Here is an 18,120-nt window from a genome sequence, read left to right as displayed (position 1 = left end):
GAGGAAATCAATAGGGAAATAAATAATGGTCTCAAACAAGTGAAATTGAAAATACAATATATCAAAGTTTGTGGGTTGTGGTAAAATCAGTTCAGAGAGAAAGTTTAGAGCAACAAAAAATCAGGAAGATCTCAAATAAAGAATCTACCTTTACACTTCAGTGAACTAGAAAAAAGAGGAACAAATGAAGCCCAAAGTTAACAAAAGGAAAGAAATAATAAAAATCAGAGCAGAAGAAAATGAAATAGAGACCAGAAAAACAATCCAAAGGATCAATGCAACTAAAAGCTGGTTCTAAAAGATGATGAACACAAACTGGTGAAAAGTTACCTAATCTAAGAAAAAAGAGACATAGTACTGTACGGTGAGTAATATAGTAAAAAAAAAAGAAGAAATAAAAGAGGGTTATTACAATGGATAGGACAGGAATATGTAGAATCATGAAAGACTATGAATAATTGCATACCAACAAATTATATATCTAAAGGAAATGGGTCCATTCCAAGAAACACACAACTGACCAAGACAGACTTAGGAAGATGTAGACAACCTGAAAAGACCAGTGTAGTCACCTGAGAGGCACAGGTGGAGGCTGAAGGACAGGAAGACAGGCTTGTAGGGGAGGCACAGACACCAGAAAGCCTGGGGTTGAGTATCATATGGGTCCTACACGTCCCCAAATTGCAACTGGCATACACAAGAAGCTCTCCTTATGGCCGTTCTCTGCCCACTGATAACCAGATGAGCTCTCACCTGGCTGAGTTCCAAGAGCCCCCTCAACTTGCTTTTGTATTCATTGAGCCCTGGGCACCAGGAGCTTTGGAACAGTTACAGTGAGATTCCAGAAAAATGGCATCCCCACTCCACTGCTATCCCTGCGAGAAAGACAGCTCTCCCTGTGGTCCTGCCTATTTGTCTCTTCCCCCAGAGCCCAGCTGGTGGAGGATGTGCCCTTGGACAATGTCCCTGCTGTGAAGGAGCAGGTCTTTATACTACCATCCAACTGAATAGGACAAGTACTGACTGTGCCTTGACAGCAGTGTGAGGAACCCCAGCCCCAGGACACTTATCCAGGCCCCGCCTCTCCTAGAATCCTGCACAGCCACCATGGAGGTTTTCTGAATGACAACGTGCACTCCAAAGCCCCTGTTATTGAAGTGAACTTGTTAGAGGACAAAGAATTGTTGAAGCCATGCCATGCTTGGAAGCTGTCCTTGTGTTCCTGATTTTAGTCCTGCAAACTCCCTGCAATTAACACTTATCTGGTGTTAATCAGAGCACCATGTGCTCTCTGACCAGCCTGCCAATGTGCCTGCCCCTCCACCAGCCATGAACACAGGAAGCTCCTTACCTGATCCCACCAACCTGCACTTTCCCCTGGCACTTCCCATTCCCCAGGTCCCTGAGGAGAGAGCCTACCCCAGCCTGAGTGAGGGTATCAGTACCTCCAAATTAAGACACAGCATGATCCACCTTAGGATCAGTGGGAGCCAGTGCCTGGACCAAGCTTGGGCTATGATGAGACAGGCTTTACTCCCTGCTCAGCTACCCATCCTGTGGTCTTCCCTGAGCAATCCCAACCCCTAGGCTTCTTGGAGTATTCCCCACCCTCATGTTCAAGGCTCTGATAGCTACCCCTCACTGTCAACCTCCTCCCTCCTCACTCAGTGCTCTGGTTCTTGCATTTTCCAATACCTCCCCCTCTGCTTCCTCTCCTGTGCTGGGTAACCCCCTTACCCAGCTTCTCCCCCCTGGAATCCTTTCCTGCCACTACCATGTGCCTCTCAGATGCCTGAGGTTTCCCAAGGGCCCAAATGATACCCAAGAGTAGCTTCCCAAAACCTTTTTGACAACAATGCCACATGCCTTGTCCTGCATCACTCAGGGTGTCCCCCTGATATCAGCACATTGTCCACTGACCAGAGGCTGCCTCCATACCCATACAGCCCCCAAAATTTGGTTCTGCCCACCCAGCCGCCTACCCCAAAGCCTCTATAGCATCCAGCAATGTCCTCTCAGGCCTGCTCAAAGCACCTTCAGGTGGGTAGCACCTGGGAAGCCCACCACACTGTGGTAAGGATAAAAACATAGTGATCCGAAGGGGCTCATGCACCCGAATGCTTATAGTAGCAATGTCCCCAATAGCCAAACTATGAAAAGAACCTAGAAGTCCATCAAGACATCAATGGATAAGGAAGGTGTGGTATATATGTATGTGTGTGTGTATATATATATATATATATATATATATATATATATATGGATACTATGCAGCCATCAAAGAAAAATGAAATCTTGCCATTTGCAAAAATGTGACGGAACTAGAGGGTTTTATGCTTAGTGAAATAAGTCAATCAGAGAAAGACAACTATCATATGATTTCCCAGATATGGGGAAGTGGAGATGCAATGTGGGGGGTTTGGGGTGGTAGGAAAAGAATAAATGAAACAAGATGGGATCGAGAGGGAGACAAACCATAAGAGACTCTTACTGCCACAAAACAAACTGAGGGTTACTGGTGGAAGGGGGATAGGGAGAAGGTGGTGGGGTTATGGACATTGGTGATGATATGTGATATGGTGAGTGCTGGGAAGTGTATTGACTTGGTGATTCGTAGGCCTGTACCCCTGGGGATAATAATACATTATATGTTTATTAAAAAATTTTTAAAAATGTCTATGGTGAGTGCTGTGAATTGTGTAAACCTGGCGATTCACAGACCTTTACCCTGGGGATAAAAATACATTATATATTTATAAAAAATTAAAAAAAAATTTTTTTAATTAAAAATTTAAAAACAAAACAAAACAAAAACCCCAAAACTCCCAAAAGAAAACCTCATCTTCAAATGACTTCACTACTGAATTCTAGTGAACATGCAGTGGAAAATTAATACCAATACTCCTCAAACTCTTCCAGAATGTTAAGGAAGAGGCAACAATTTCAAATTCATTCTACAAGGGAAGTATTATTTTGACAGCAAACCAGATAAGGATACCATCACAAGAAAAAAAGCAATAAACCAGTATCCTTGATGAATACAGGTGGAAAAAATTCTCAGCAAAGTGTTATCCAACTGAGTTCACACATTAAACAAATTAGACACCATGGGTAAATGGGATTTATCTGTGGAATGCAAGCGTAGTTGAACCTACAAAGATCAATAAGTGTAATTCAATACTGCAAGAAAATGAAAGGTAAACATCACATGATCATCTCAAAAGTTGCCCAAAGAAATTAGACAAAATATACCATTCTTTCACGATAAAACTCTTAATAGAGTGGATATAGAAGGAACGTATCTCTACATAATAAAGGCCACCTGCAGGAAACCCACAGCAAACATCCTACTCAAGGAAGAAAAATTAGAAGCATTTCCTCTAAGAACAGGACCATAACAAGGCAGGACACTCTCACCACCTCAATTCAATATAGTAGTGGAAGTCCTAGCTAGAGCAATTAGGCAAGAGAAAGAAATAAAAGCCTTCCACATCAGGAAGGAAGAAGTGAAAATGTTACTCTTTGCAAATATTGTCTTACATACAGAAAAATCTGTAGAGTCAATAAAAAAATCTTTTGAAAGTAACCAATGATTCCATAATGTGACATATTACAAATTGACTTACATAAATCAGTGGCATCCTTGTACACTAATGGTGAAGCATCAGAAAATGAAAACAGCATCAAAAGCAACAACATAGGAATATAAGACACCAGGGAAGTGAAGGACCTGTACAATGAAAACTACAAGACTTTCCTGAAAGAAGTTGAAGACACAAACAAATGGAAACACATCCCATGTTTATGATTTGAAGAATTAATACTGTTGAAATGACCATATTACACAAAGCCATTACAAAGTCAATGTGATCCCAATCAAAATACCAAAGGTGTTTTTTATAGAAATAGAAGAAATCATTCTGAAATTTGTGTGGAAGCATAGGAGACTCCAAATAGCTAAAGCAATCCTGCAAAAAGAGAGCAAAGCTGGAGGTAGCACATTTCCTCATTTCAAACCATACCTCAAAGCCATAGTAACCGAATCCAACATGGTAATGGCACAAAAAGAAACATATGCACGAATAAAACAGACTAGAGAGCCCAGAATTAAATCCCAACACATGTGTCAACCAGTAATAGGTAAGGAAGCCAAGAACACCCAATGAAAAGGATAGTCCCTTCAAGAAATGGTGCTGGGAACACTGGAGAAACACAAGCAGAACAATGAACTCTTTGGATCATCTACTCCTTTCAGAATATATTTTCAATGTGCAGATAATAAATATGCACAGACATACAGATTATAAAAAGAAATTCAAGCAACATGTTAAGAGTTAAGTTCAAAGTTTTCTAACAGAAGTTCCCTTTTTTATAGTTGAAGTTCGAATATGATTTCTATCTTCCCTCCTGCCTGTCTGATCTCTGGAGCACTCCTATTGCTGGTGCTCCCAATCTGATGCCCTCTGTTTAGAGCGCAGCTGAGCTTGGGGTGCACCTGGCTCCTGTAGGATTTGGCCACACAACCAAATGACCCTTGACAGGTGCTCTCCTATTGTTGAGTTTCTCACACTCAGATTTAAAAGGAGGAAAGACTCTCCTCTGAGGATTAGAGTAAATTATTTATTGAAATAAAGTACATAATGCTCAGAGTGAAATGGCACCTGGTGAATGGTGGGCCTTATTATTTGGTGAAGGTCAGCAGAGAGCAGGATCCTGGCCTCATGGTTTCAGCCTACAGTCCAGCCTTGGCAGATAAGTTTCTCTGACAGAGACTCTGACACAGGCTGATTCCAATCAGCCTCTCAGGGTTCATCAGGGTCTCCCTTGCTTTTTCTGCCCCAGTCCTCTTTCCCTTGATGCTTTCAAGGTGAGAGGCCAAAATGCCAGTTCTCTAGGCCTTTTCCCATAACTTGACACTCACAACCCTCCCAACCTTGGATGGACCTGGCCTACATGGGACTGAGAGAGTGGGTACATTCTTCCAGTTCACACTTGCTCTCTGCAAATTGCAGGGACTGAAGAATGCGATTGAGGCACTCTGGGCATTTCTGTGAATATGTACTGAATGAAGTCTTTCACTGATAGAGCAAAATACATAGTGTTCTTTACTTTCATGCCTTTACTCTCAATGTGCTCTGAAGAATTAAACCATGACACATAAATGGATGTGCTACGGGTTCAAATATCTCAAATATTTTACCTGCTGCCTGTTGATTGTTTTTAAAAATTACAGTCTCAAAAAAAAAGTACACTCCCATTAACAGGAGGTAGGTTAATCATAAATGGAATTATTACCAATTGCTCAATAATACTTGAAACCATCCCAAGGGGCTTTAAAAAATTATCTTCATGCAGAATACTACTGAGTTCTTCAACAGAAGGTAGTTCATTAAAGAGTAATTCATCTTTTGTTTTAAGAAGAAAATTCTTGTTTTCCTTCTGTTTGTTAGTCATCTCCTCCACTTGACAGCAGTGGAGGAAGAGATATACAAGAGGAAGATGATGAGAATGAGGAGGCGCTTTGTGAGATTAAGAGTCACTTATGGTTTGTCTCCCTCCCAATCCCATCTTGTTTCATTATAACAAATAAAAAATTAAAAAAAAAAAAAAAAAGAATGAGGAGGCGCTTGAACTACCAGAATCGGTTTCACTGTCCAAGTCCAAATCCGAGTCCGAAGTATCTAGAGAGTCTGTGGTCCCCGCCAGCTCTACAGCACCCAGGGGCGGTGACGCAGTTCCCTCTGGGGGGAGGTCCTGGCTTTTACTGTGGAGGGAATTCAAGTGGCTTCTCCCTGGCAGGCTGAACCTCCGCAGCCTGTCTGCTGTCCAGGGACACCTCATCCGACTGCAGTGAGGGCCGTGGGTATACAGCCTGAGACTGTGGGTCATGGGTATACAGCCCTGAGACTGCACTGCCTGATCTTGGATATCCCCCAAACCGGTGCCATTAAATTTCAGAGTTTCCCGCTGAGCCGCGGTGGCCTCAACTACTTCATGGTGTCGCGCCAGAGGGTCCTCAGACGGGCTCACAGCTCGCTAGGAAAAAAATAGAACTGTGCGGGTTGTAACCGCATCTGGGCCAGATTTCCCGCATTTCTAGGGTAACTGCATGCAGACCTGCCCGGAGACACGCCTCCGTTGCTTACACAGGGGCACTTCCCGGGGAGCCTACTCTGTGCTTGCTTTTCTTTTAATTTATTATTTACTCATTGTTAATTAATGTGTATAATAAAATTTCTCCACGTGTCTATAAGAATGTCTTTCCTCATGTGTGAGTCCTTTGCCTTTATATACCTCAGGGGGTTGGATCTTTCCTTGGATCCCAGATATTAGAAGTAGAGTGGATTGCCTACTCAGACAGTGCTGGGACAGGTGCCCACTGTCACATGCACAGTGCAGCTGACCTCAGGGTGGACATCAGCGTGCTCTAACCCTTGGGAATTTCTTAAGGTATTCTCAGGGCACCTTTGTTTAAGGTATTCTGCAGGGCACCCTGCATTTGGGCGCCAATTCTGACCAAGGTAATAGGCTGGCTCCAATATCTACTAGGGTAAATTTTAATTCAATTGGTCACTAATGTGTGACCTAACATGACTGCGCAGCTTTCTCTGTGTGTTGCAATTTTATTGGCCACCTGTGAGTGGCCAGGCCCAACCACATGGCCTTTGCCCTTAAAAGCTAGTCTGTGAGGCAGAGAGAGGTGGCCCTCTCTGTAAGAGGTGTGGCCCCAAACATTGAGTTTGATTCTTGATGCTTGGTGTGAAATAAAGCTTTGCTTGACCTTCACTTTGTATCAGTCTTGCTCCTTTAATTATGGACCCATTATTGGGGGACCCAACATTGGGGACCCAACACTGAGGATACTTGGGTCTATCAGTAAACATACTTGATGCTTTATCAAAAGATTGTACCACAGAAAAACACATTTTTACAAAATAGTAAATGTATCCATAAATTTCAGATCTAAAGAATTCTAGTGTAACACACAGTTCGCAACTGGTTACTACTTAATTTTCATTAGACACTAAGGTTTCTAAATGTTAAAAGTCGACTAAATGTTATTAAGACTGATGGAGATAATGAAAGCAACTTTGCAGGGGGAAAAGTGTGTTTTTGATGAAAAAAGATATAAGGCATTGGAATTCATTTTGTTGGGGTGGGGGAGGTAATTTTGTCCTAAAATAAGACTGGTAGTCCAGAAAGAAAGGCTTAGGCCAAATCTGAAGGAGACAAAACAAAACACTACAGAAGGTTTGTGAAAGGAAATCGTTGGAAAGAATTTTATGTGTGGTCAGGACAAATGTTGAAATAAATGGATTTTAAAGGTACACTGGCACATGATTAAAAGTCTGCTTTACTCTGTGAGAAAAAGACTATTTTCTTGGATTGTCGTTTTGCACTTGGTAAGAAATTGTAAACAAAGTTGTTTTATTTTCCTTGCCTAGAAAACCAAAGTATATTTTGTCTTTATGGGGTCTTGGGTTCCCTAAGAGAGTTAAAACTTCTCAATATTAAAAGAGCTAAATTTTGAGGAGGAGTCAAGATGGCAGAGAGGTAGCAGGCTGAGACTACTTCAGCTAGCAGGAGATCAGCTAGATAGCTTATCTAAAGATTGCAAACACCTACAAATCCAACGGCAGATCGAAGAGAAGAAGAAGAACAATTTTAGAAACAGAAAATCAACCACTTTCTGAAAGGTAGGACTGGTGGAGAAGTGAATCCAAAGCGACGGGAAGATAGACCCCAGGGGGAGGGGCCGGCTCCTGGCAAACAGTGGAGCAATGGAGCACAAAATCAGGACTTTTAAAAGTCTGTTCCACTGAGGGACATTGCTCCAGAGGCTAAACAGGGATGGAGCCCACACAGGGTCAGTGTGGCCTCAGGTCCTGCAGGGTCAGAGAAGGATCAGGGGTGTCTGAGTGTCACAGAGCTTACAGGTATTAAAACGGGGAAGCTGGCTATAGAGACAGAGATGAGGAGTGAGCTCCCAGCTCAGGGTTACCTTGAACCGGTTGCAGGCTCAGTGAGCTCGGAGTGTGGCCGGAGGCCAGGGAGACGGGAGTAATTGGACACTATTCTCTGAGGGAACACTGAGGAGTGGGGCCCCCGGCTCTCTGCTCCTCCGGGCCAGAGACCAATTGGCCTCCATTTTCATTCCTGTCCTCTGGAACTCTATGGAAAGCGCTCAGGGAACAAAAGCTCCCAAAAGGAAACCTGAGAGGATTACACAGCCTGGCCCCTGGTAAGGGTGGTGCAATTCTGCCTGGGGCAAAGACACTTGGGAAGCACTACAACAGGCCTCTCTCCCAGAAGACCAACAGGAAATTCAGCCAGGACCAAGTTCACCTACCAAGGAGTGCAGTTTCAATAGGAGGAGAGCAGCGGAATTCCAGAGGAGGAGAAAGCAAAGCATGGAACTCGTGGCTTTCTCCCCATGGTTCTTCAGTCTGGCAGTTAATTAAATTTTTTTCTTTTTCATTTTTTTTTCTTTTCTTCTGATACTTTTTTAAACTTTTACCTTTTTCTTTTTTAACGTTTTTTAACAGTTTATCAAATATATATATATATTTTTTTTTTCTTTTTTATACTTTTTCTTTATTCGTTTTCTTTTTTTAATTGTTTCTTTTCTTTTTTCTTTTTTTTTTTCTTCTTTCTGAACTTCTTTTTATCCCCTTTCTCCTCCCTCACGATTTGGGGTCTCTTCTGATTTGGTTAAAGCATATTTTCCTGGGGTTGTTGCCACCCTTTTCATTTTTTAATTGCTCCTTCATATACTCTTATCTGGACAAAAGGACAAGGTGGAAAAATTCACCACAAGAAAAAAAGAACAAGAGGCAATACCAAAGGCTAGGGACCTAATCAATACAGACATTGGTAATATGTCAACTCTAGAGCTCAGAATGATGATTCCCAAGGTTCTAGCCGGGCTCGAAAAAGGCATGGAAGATATTAGAGAAACCCTCTCGGGAGATATAAAAGCCCTTTCTGGAGAAATAAAAGAACTAAAATCTAACCAAGTTGAAATCAAAAAAAGCTATTAATGAGGTGCAATCAAAAATGGAGGCTCTCACTGCTAGGATAAATGAGGCAGAAGAAAGAATTAGTGATATAGAAGACCAAATGACAGAGAATAAAAAAGCTGAGCAAAAGCAGGACAAACAGCTACTGGACCACGAGGGGAGAATTTGAGAGATAAGTGACACCATAAGATGAAACAACATTAGAATAATTGGGATTCCAGAAGAAGAAGAAAGAGAGAGGGGAGCAGAAGGTATATTGGAGAGAACTATTGGAGAGAATTTCCCCAGTATGGCAAAGGAAACGAGCATCAAAATCCAGAAGGTGCAGAGAATGCCCATCAAAATCAACAAGACTAGGTCCACACCCCATCACCTAATAGAAAAATTTACAAGTCTTAGTGACAAAGAGAAAATCCTGAAAGCAGCCCAGGACAAGAAGTCTGTAACATGCAATGGTAAAAAAATTAGATTGGAAGCAGACTTACCCACAGAGACCTGGCAGGCCAGAAAGAGCTGGCATGATATGTTCAGAGCACTAAATGAGAAAAACATGCAGCCAAGAATATTATATACAGCTAGGCTATCATTGAAAATAGAAGGAGAGATAAAAAGCTTTCAGGACAAACAAAAACTGAAATAATTTGCAAACACCAAACCAGCTCTACAGGAAATATTGAAAGGGGTCCTCTAAGCAAAAAGAGAGCCTAAAAGTAGTAGATCAGAAAGGAACAGAAACAATATACAGTAACAGTCACCATACAGGCAATACAATGGCATTAAATTCATATCTCTCAATAGTTCCTCTGAATGTTAATGGGCTAAATGCCCCAATCAAAAGACACAGGGTATCAGAATGGATAAAAAAAGAAAACCCATCTATATGTTGCCTACAAGAAACACATTTTAAACCCAAAGACACCACCAGACTTAAAGTGAGGGGGTGGAAAAAAATTTACCATGCTAATGGACATCAGAAGAAAGCAGAAGTGGCAATCTGTATATCATATCAATTAGATTTTAAGCCAAAGACTATAATAAGAGATAAGGAAGGACACTATATCATACTCAAAGGGTCTGTCCAACAAGAAGATATAACAATTTTAAATATCTATGCCCCCAACGTGGAAGCAGCCAACTATATAAATCAATTAATAACAAAATCAAAGAACCACATCAACAATAATAAAATAATAGTAGGGGACTTTAACACTCCCCTCACTGAAATGGATAGATCATCCAAGCAAAAGATCAACAAGGAAATAAAGACCTTAAATGACACACTGGGCCAGATGGACATCACAGATATATTCAGAACATTTCATCCCAAAGCAACAGAATACACATTCTTCTCTAGTGCACATGGAACATTCTCCAGAATAGATCACATCCTCGGTCCTAAATCAGTCTTAACCAGTATCAAAAGATTGGGATCATCCCCCGCATTTTTTCAGACCACAATGCTCTGAAGCTAGAACTCAATCACAAGAGGAAATTTGAAAAGAACCCAAATACATGGAGACTAAAAAGCAATTTTCTAAAGAATGAATGGGTCAACCAGGAAATTAAAGAAGAATTGAAAAAATACATGGAAACAAATGTATAATGAAAACACAATGGTTGAAAATCTGTGGGACACAGCAAAGGCAGTACTGAGAGGAAAATATATAGTGGTACAAGCCTTTCTCAAGAAACAAGAAAGGTCTCAAGTACACAACCTAACCCTACACTTAAAGGAGCTGGAGAAAGAACAGCAAAAAAAAACTAAACCCAGCAGGTGAAGAGAAATCATAAAGATCAGAGCAGAAATCAATAAAATAGAAAATAAAAAAAAAAAATAGAAAAAATCAACCAAACTAGGAGCTGGTTCTTTGAAAGAATTAATAAGATTGATAAACACCTGGCCAGGCTTATCAAAAAGAAAAGAGAAAGAACCCAAATTAATAAAATCATGAATGAAAGAGGAGAGATCACAACCAACACCAAAGAAATACAGACAATTATAAGAACATACTATGAGCAACTCTACTCCAACAAATTTGACAATCTGGAAGAAATGGATGCATTCCTAGAGACATATAAACTACCACAACTGAACCAGGAAGAAATAGAAAGCCTGAACAGACCCATAACCAGTAAGGAGATTGAAACAGTCATCAAAAATCTCCAAACAAACAAAATCCCAGGGCCAGATGGCTTCCCGGGGCAATTCTACCAACATTTAAGGAAGAACTAATTCCTGATTCCCCTGAAACTGTTCCAAAAAATAGAAATGGAAGGAGAATTTCCAAACTCATTTTATGAGGCCAGCATCCCCTTGATCCCCAAACCAGACAAGGATCCCATCAAAAAAGAGAACTACAGACCAATATCCTTGATGAACACAGATGTGAAAATTCTCACCAAAATACTAGCCAATAGGATTCAACAGTACATTAAAAGGATTATTCACCACGACCAAGTGGGATTTATTCCAGGGCTGCAAGGTTGGTTCAACATCCGCAAATCAGTCAATGTGATACAACACATCAATAAAAGAAACAATAAGAACCATATGATACTCTCAATAGATGCTGAAAAAGCATTTGACAAAGTACAGCATCCCTTCCTGATCAAAACTCTTCAAAGTGCAGGGATAGAGGGCACATACCTCAATATCATCAAAGCCATCTATGAAAAACCCACCGCAAATATAATTTTCAATGGAGAAAACCTGAAAGCTTTTCCGCTAAGGTCAGGAACACGGCAGGGATGTCCATTATCACCACTGCTATTCAACATAGTACTAGAAGTCCTATCCTCAGAACTCAGACAACAAAAGGAAATTAAAGGCATCCAAATCGGCAAAGAAGAAGTCAAACTATCACTCTTCACAGATGATATGATACTATATGTGGAAAATCCAAAAGACTCCACTCCAAAACTGCTAGAACTTGTACAGGAATTCAGTAAAGTGTAAGGATATAAAATCAATGCACAGAAATTAGTTGCATTTCTCTACAACAACAACGAGACAGAAGAAAGAGAAATTAAGGAGTCAATCCCTTCTACAGTTGCACCCCAAACCATAAGATACCTAGGAATAAACCTAACCAAAGAGGCACAACATCTATACTCAGAAAGCTATAAAGTACTCATGAAAGAAATTGTAGATGACACAAAGAAATGGAAAAATGTCCCATGCTCTGGAATGGAAGAATAAATATTGTGAAAATGTCTATGGTACTCAAAGCAATCTACACATTTAATGCAATTCCTATCATAGTACCATCCATCTTTTTCAAAGAAATGGAACAAATAATCCTGAAATTTATATGGAACCAGAAGGAATATTGAAAAAGAAAGCCAAGGTTGGTGGCATCATAATTCCGGACTTCAAGCTCTATTACAAAGCTGTCACCATCAAAACAACATGGAACTGGCACAAAAACAGACACATTGATCAATGGAACAGAATAGAGATCCCAGAAAAATACCTTCAACTCTATGGTCAACTAATCTTCGACAAGGCAAGGAAGAAGAGGACAAGAGACAGCCTCTTCAATAAATGGTGTTGGGAAAATTGAACAGCCACATGCAGAATAATGAAATTGGACAATTTCCTTACACCACACACAAAAATAGACTCAAAATGGATGAAGGACCTCAATGTGCAAAAGGAATCCATCAAAATCCTTGAGGAGAACACAGGCAGCAACCTCTTCGACCTCAGCCGCAGCAACATCTTCCTAGGAACAACGCCAAAGGCAAGGGAAGCAAGGGCAAAAATGAACTATTGGGATTTCATCAAGATCAAAAGCTTTTGCACAGCAAAGGAAACAGTTAACAAAACCAAAAGACAACTGACATAATGGGAGAAGATATTTGCAAGCGACATATCAGATAAAGGGCTAGTGTCCAAAATCTATAAAGAACTTAGCAAACTCAACACCCAAAGAACAAATATTTCAATCAAGAAATGGACAGAAGACATGAACAGACATTTCTGCAAAGAAAACATCCAGATGGCCAACAGACACATGAAAAAGTGCTCCATATTACTCGGCATCAGGGAAATACAAATCAAAACCATAATGAGATTTCACCTCACACCAGTCAGAAAGACTAAAATTAACAAGTCAGGAAATGACAGATGCTGGCGAGGATGTGGAGAAAGGGGAACCCTCCTACACTGTTGGTGGGAATGCAAGCTGGTTCAACCACTCTGGAAAACAGCATGGAGTTTTCTCAAAATGTTGAAAATAGAACTATCCTACGACCCAGCAATTGCACTACTGGGTATTTACCCTGAAGGGGCATGTGCACCCGAATGTTTATGGCAGCAATTTCCACAATAGCCAAACTATGGAAGAACCTAGATGTCCATTAACAGATGAATAGATAAAGTAGATGTGGTATATATAGACAATGGAATACTATGCAGCCATCAAAAGAAATGACATCTTGCCATTTGCGACGATGTGGATGGAACTAGAGGGTATCATGCTTAGCGAAATAAGTCAAGCAGAAAAAGCCCTGATATGAGGATGTGGAGATGCAACATGGAGGTTTAAGGGGGTAGGAGAAGAATAAATGAAACAAGATGGGATTGGGAGGGAGACAAACCATAAGTGAATCTTAATCTCACAAAACAAACTGAGGGTTGCTGGGGGGAGGGCGGTTGGGATAAGAGGGGTGGGGTTATGGACATTGGGGAGGGTATGTGGTATGGTGAGTGCTGTGAAGTGTGTAAACCCAGCGATTCACAGACCTGTACCCTGGGGTTAAAAATATATTAATGTTTATAAAAAATAAAAAACTAAAAAAAGAGCTAAATTTTGAGATCAATTATGTAACCCTACCTCATTGTCTTTGGAATCACTTATTATCACTTTGAGGACATAAATAATTCAGTTTTAAGTTTTATAATGATGCATAATCCTATTTATACACGTGCTTTAAAACTTTCTGAGGGTTTTAACAAACCTCCTACAAGAATTGTAAATGAAGTCTTTTATTTTACTAATGAGGCTTGTTTATTTGCTATCTTAAATTACATGGGAAGCATTGTGAGACAACTGATGATAAGCCGTAGGTTATATTGTAGGTGTAAATGCTGTGACTGTTTTTAGAAACTGTATGAAATCCCGAAAGTTTTCTTATGAGCTGGTATAAAGTAATCACTGGATGTTCTGATTGTGAAAATGTTGCATAGCAGGAAGAACTGGGTTTCCTTATCAACTAAAATAAACTGAACTCTCCTATTATTACCAACTCTCATCAAATCTTTAATCACGTCCATTTTTGAGTCTCTTGTCAGCTATAATTATTATCCTGATGCTCTTGCAAAATGTGTTTTGTCTTCAAGAAGACCCATGAAATGAACTTTTGGCAAATACAGGTATCTGATATATTTAGGATCATAAAACTAAAACAAATGAAAATTTCCAGAGCTAATGGGGAAAGACGCTGCATTAAAAGAGATTAAGAATTAGTAATATGGGACTAAATAAATTGAGAATAATGGCCATATTTTTTATGAGTCTTACTTGAAACATTGCTGGTTCTCTAAAGTTAGCTCTTCCAGATTAAGAAAACTTTTTCATAAGAGATCCATGATATACAGAAATATGATAAAATGTTCTTTTGAGAAAAACTTGAAGCATTTTTTCTATTCTCCCTACCTGAACCCTCTGAAATTCAGAAACTCTATTGAGTATCCTTTATTTCAATGCAAATTATAATTTTTGCCATAAGTTCCATAAGAATCTGTTCTACTCGTCCCAGGTCACCATTGGAAACACTGGTTATTTTCCCAAGGCTTTGACTGGGAAATGTCCTATTTGAGAGAGACATGCATAGATTCATATATGACCAGACAGCTTTAAGAACTAAGGTTGACTTTATGGAGCCAATAAATCCCCTCGGAAATGCAGTCTGGACACCGCTCACAGAGTTCCCAGCAGCCTCACTAGGTGAGTGAAGAATGTTCCATCCTGGCAGGTGCAGGAACCTCAGGATATTTGGGAGGCCTTGAGAAGTGGAATTTGCCCAAATCTAAGGTATTACAGTCATATCTGAGGACAAGTATGTAGCATGGTTTCTGGACTCAAGAGGCTATTAAAATTGTCCAATCTAGGGATGCCTGGGTGGCTCAGTCAGTTAAGCAGCTGTATTTGGCTTAGGTCATGATCCCAGGGTTCTGGGATCGAGTCCTATATCGGGTTCCTTGCTCAACGGGAAGCCTGCTTCACTTCTCCCTCTGCCTTTTCTGCCTGCTGCTCCCTGTGCTGTGCTCTCTCTCTCTCTCTCTGACAAATGAATAAATAATTTTTTTTAAACTTTCAAAAATTGTTCAATCTAGAGATTCCTTATAAAAGCACCAACAATGCAAATTTTAAAAAGATCTATATGGTCAATCACTATTCTTGTGGAGCTTATTGTATAAATAAATAGACCAAGTTTGTTAAAACTGGACTTGCTTTACAAAAAAATTAATCTTGATTTAGCTATCTTTAGTAAAATGAGGGTGATTATAGAGAAAAGTATGTTTTAATAACACATTTTTGTAGATATTGGATTTTAACACCATTTATTATAAACTAGACTAGATACTGAATGCTTCCTGAAATATCTGTCTATGGCTCTCCAAACTAAGGTTTCCAATCTTTTTTCATTCTCTCAGCTTGAAGTCAATCAAAACTAAACCTGGGAGGAGGGGCAAGACGGAGGAGGTGTAGGAGACCTAATTCAACAGGTCTCCTAAAGTGAACTAGGTATTACCAGAACATTCTGAGTACCCCTGACATCAGCCTGAGACGTAAGATTATACACTTCTGGGTCTCTACAGGGACAGAGGATCATTAGTGGAGAGGTACAGAGAAGTTGGGAACACAAGGACTGGTATCAGAGGATAAACAGAAGGGGGACGGAGTCACCAGAAGTGAGCCATTGGAAAGTAATACCCCAATACGAAAGTGTCCTGTGGTTGGGGACCAGCAGTAGCTTAGAGAGATGTGGCTGTGAAACACGAAGGCACTGATAACAGTACTCAAACAGAACAAAGGGACTTAAGGGACAATTGCTCTTACAAGACAGCCACAGGTGCGGACCTAAGTATACAATCCAGGAGGGCCACAGCACGGGCTTGAGTTGGCAGTACCTGGGTCTGTAGCCACCACAGCCACCCCTGCTGCCTCCACTGCCACTGGGCTGAGCGCATCCAGGATGAGTTCCAATCAGCAGTCCCAGGAACCACAGCTGCTAGGCCCAGGCTTTCCCAGACCAGTATCACTCACAGTTTTGGTGGCACAGGGGTACAGAGACAAGCAGGGGCCTCAGGCAACCACTGGTGCAGACACCTCTGAATAGGTACAAAAATCCACCAAAGAACAAAAACCTCCGGAGAACAGAAGCCTGAAAAACTGGTTTCCACAGACCCCAGCCCCTTGATAAATGGTAGGGAAACTCAGCCCAAGTTGGATTGACTGAAAAACAATGCAACAGACCCCTCCTCCAGATAACAAGATGAAAGAACAAGAGAACAATGACAACCACAGTGTTCCCGTGAAACTATAAAACCCCAACATCATGGGCAATAATATAGTAAGTTCCCAGTATTGCCTCACAGCCCATGTATTTTATAGATACAACTTTTTTTTTAATCCATTATCATGATTATTGTTGTTTTATTTTTTTAACCTACTTACCATTTCAACTAGATGTCTAATACACCATAATCCATAGTAACTTTTTAACTGAACTTTTTTCATACATATACCTTTGTTTCTTTTTTTTTTAATACATATAAGTTTCAAGGTAATCTTTTTTCCCTATTCAGTACTATCTATGTATCTACTAGTTTTAATTTCCCTATATCTCTGGAAAGTTGAGACCTCTAACAAAGATAACAAGATATACCCAGGAAGAACTGAAATACCCTTCCTCCCCCACATCAATGTCTTGTAACCACCTTCTTGTTTTCTTCTTTTGTTGATGTTTCAGTGTGTTTGTTTTTGAACTTCATAAATCTTATTCTTGGAGTTCATTTTACAGGGTTTTTCTTTTCTTTTCTTTTTCTTCTATCAGTCTTTTGTTTGTTTTTGTTTTTGTATGTTATAAATCTTATTCTTGGGGCTCACTTGTCTGGGTTTATTCTTTTCTCTTTCCTCTTATTTTATTCTTTTTCTTTCTTTATTTCTTTTTGGTGGTGATTTCTGATTATTCTGAAACTTCCCAGGGTGTACCTTGCCTGGATCATGGTTGATATCTTCAGTTATGCATCCTCTCAACCACCACTCACCAAAATGACTAGGAGGAGGAATCCCCAACAGAGGAAAAATTCAGAGACTGTGACCTCTGCCACAGAACTATTGGATATGGACATAAGCAAGATGGTGGAAATAGAATTCAGGGCAACAGTTATCCAGACAATGGCTAGGGTGGAGAAAACCATTAGTGGCAACATAGAATCTCTAAGGACAGAAGTGAGAGCTAATCTGACAGAACAGACAAATGCTATCAACAGGATCCAACCTAATCTAAATACTCTAACAGCTAGGGCACATGAAGCAGAAGATCAACCAGAATAGAACAATATCTAGTAATGAGATTGAAGCAGTGATCAAAAACCTCTCAAAGAACAAGAGCCCTATACCTGACAGATTCCCTGGGGAATTCTACAAGACTTTCAAATAAGAAATAATACCTATTCTCCTGAAGCTGTTTCAAAAAACCAAAGCAGAAGGAAAATTTCCAGACTCTTTTTATGAAGCCAGCATTACCGTAATCCCCACACTGGCAAAGACCCCACTAAAAAGGAGAATTTCAGACCAATATCCCTGATGAATATGGATGCTAAGATTCTCAACAAGATCCTAGCATACAGGATCCAATAGCACATTAAAAAGATTATCCACCATGATCAGGTGGGATACATCCCTGGGTGACAAGGATGGTTCAACATTCACAAATCTACCAATGTGTTAGAACAAATCTATAAGAGAAGAGAGAAGAACCACATGGTTCTATCAATAATACAGAAAAAGCATTTGAAAAAATCCAGCACCCATTCCTGAATAAAACGCTTCAAAGTATAGGGATAGAGAGAACATTCCTGAACTTC

General features: G+C 40.3%; 2 pseudogenes; one reads left to right on the top strand and one right to left on the bottom strand.

Moving 5' to 3' along the window:
• Positions 1–818: 818 nt before the first annotated feature.
• LOC116587836 lies at positions 819–1,646 on the top strand (annotated as a pseudogene).
• A 3,340-nt stretch (positions 1,647–4,986) lies between these two features.
• The window catches only part of LOC116589402, a 34,306-nt pseudogene continuing 21,172 nt past the window's right edge, over positions 4,987–18,120 (bottom strand).

Source organism: Mustela erminea, chromosome 4, assembly GCF_009829155.1.
Source record: "Mustela erminea isolate mMusErm1 chromosome 4, mMusErm1.Pri, whole genome shotgun sequence".
Lineage (NCBI taxonomy): Eukaryota > Metazoa > Chordata > Mammalia > Carnivora > Mustelidae > Mustela > Mustela erminea.
The sequence above is the reverse complement of the archived record's forward strand: the minus strand, read 5'-3'. Positions and strand labels throughout refer to the sequence as shown.